General features: G+C 51.6%; 1 long non-coding RNA gene and 1 other non-coding gene across 3 annotated transcripts in view; both read right to left on the bottom strand.

Moving 5' to 3' along the window:
- The window catches only part of LOC118452803, a 3,593-nt gene extending 1,714 nt beyond the window's left edge, over window positions 1-1,879 (bottom strand). For both annotated transcript variants that reach the window (XR_004842647.1, XR_004842648.1), the window contains exons 1-2: window positions 1,839-1,879; window positions 736-806 (exon numbers count right to left, since the gene is read on the bottom strand). This is a non-coding gene — a long non-coding RNA (uncharacterized LOC118452803). The remainder of the gene's footprint in view (window positions 1-735; window positions 807-1,838) is intronic.
- LOC118452814 lies at window positions 976-1,106 on the bottom strand. Its single transcript, XR_004842672.1, has one exon.
- Window positions 1,880-1,882: the final 3 nt, after the last annotated feature.

Raw genomic sequence — 1,882 nt, 5'->3', positions numbered from 1 at the left:
CACAGTACCCCAGAGCAGGCTAACACCAAGTCTATTTGGTTTATCTGGAACCCACTCATCTCGGAGAGCTGTGTTGAGCTGTCAATCTGAGGGCTGTTTCTTTGCACTGAAAGGTGTCTCAGATGAGGCATAACCAGTTCTCATCTCTGGCCTGTCTACAGGAACTCTGGCTCGCTGCTGAGCTTGACCATGTGAAAGGACAACAGTCAGTTAAAACCGATTTGTTCTTGTTTCTGACAGCGAGTTACGTGCTGCAAGATGCATTTTTCCTGTACCAATACCAATAGGTATTGGCGTTTTTCTTCCTTTTCCTTTTTACTATGTGCATTTACTGGCACACAGCAAAATTCATCTTCTGTGAAGGACAGGAGCTCATGCCTAAAGCTCAGGTATTGGCCACCTGAACCCCACAGGCTGCCCTGATTTGCAGCAGTGATTGATGCGTCCATGGAGAGCTTACAGCAGCAGGAACTGCCAAAGGATGGGATACCCCCAACCATGCCCCACCCAGCAGGCAGCTGGGGACTGTGCCAGGGCTGCCCAAAAGCCCTTGGGCTTAAAAGGGATTACCCTCAAACACCTTTAGGTGGGGCAAAAAGGATCACTCTCTCCAATTCTCTTCTGTCCCCTGATTTAAAATATCAGTACACGTTGTCGCCACTGGAGGGCATCACACGAAGCCCTTTCACAAGGCTGCACCCACAGGTTTACACAGTCTATGGCCAAACTGGTTACCGTAATTCTTCAGCATGTCCAGCGTCCTTTCTCACCCAGTCCTGGAGCTGGGAACAAAGGCACCCACGGGCCTGTGAGCAAAAACACACAGGTGAGACAATGCCAAAAGCACAAATGCAACAACAGGCAACACAACAGCCCTGAAATATGGTTTAGTGTGTTCGATTCAAACCAAACACACCCACCATTTTCTACAGAAATGCCTGACTTTGAACTTGCTCCTTCTAATTGCCATTAAAATCTTGTAGGTAGATGAAGTAGGTCCTGACTTTATCTCACAGGCAGGCCTTGTTCCTCCACCATTTAGTTTAGGAGGATAGTATCAGTGGAGTCAGTATGATGTCACTGGCTCCGCTTTCTTAGTCCTCCAGATGAATCTCCGTAAGAAACTCCTGGGAAGCCTCGGGAGCTATGCTCTCCTAGAGGAGACTGCAGTGCCTAACCACCCAGCCTGCCTTCCCGTCCTGAAGGGCAATTCCCTATTCCTGCTCTCAAACTCAGCTCTGTCTTTGCAACTGCCCGGTTCTGTTTCCCAACAGTAACCAACGTTACTCATTAGCAACGCACAGCAAAGCGGCCAGGGGCCACACAAAGGTGAGGCTCTGCCTCCCGTTCAGCTCAGCACCTGCACTCCACTGACCCACTGCATGGTCCTGGGACAGCCCAAGACACAACGCTGACTTTTTGTTAAATTTTCTCTCCGTTGCATTTATGCTGGTGTGCTCAACTGCCAGTATTTATTTGGACTCGGCTGTCCTGGCCCCAGCTTACTTAAACTTTTTCCAAACAGGCTTACATTTTAAGCTTTAGATATGCAAGCAATAGTGAGGCCAAGAACCATTTCATAAAATGGCCATGTGGGGCTGCACTCTCTGCCAAAAGGGTGCTTATCCCTCAGCTGGAGCCGAATTAAAGTGTTTTTCTGCAGACGCAAAGCCGTGGCTCAAACGCAGCACCAGAAGGGCCGCAGCAGTGAAGAGCAGGCTCCCAAGCTGCTTCACAAAACCAACTCCACCGGCAGCCCCTCCTCGCGCAGGGCCGCTGCCCCAGCCCAGGCCTGCCTGCAGGCAGCAGGGCCCGGCGGGGGGCCAGGCCGCGCTTACCTGCCGCCCCGGGGGAAGGGCTGCGGGCAGGTCTGGGCCTCCCC

This window comes from Egretta garzetta, unplaced genomic scaffold, assembly GCF_000687185.1.
Source record: "Egretta garzetta isolate BGI_Z169 unplaced genomic scaffold, ASM68718v1 scaffold287, whole genome shotgun sequence".
In the NCBI taxonomy this organism is placed as follows: Eukaryota; Metazoa; Chordata; class Aves; order Pelecaniformes; family Ardeidae; genus Egretta; species Egretta garzetta.
The sequence above is the reverse complement of the archived record's forward strand: the minus strand, read 5'-3'. Positions and strand labels throughout refer to the sequence as shown.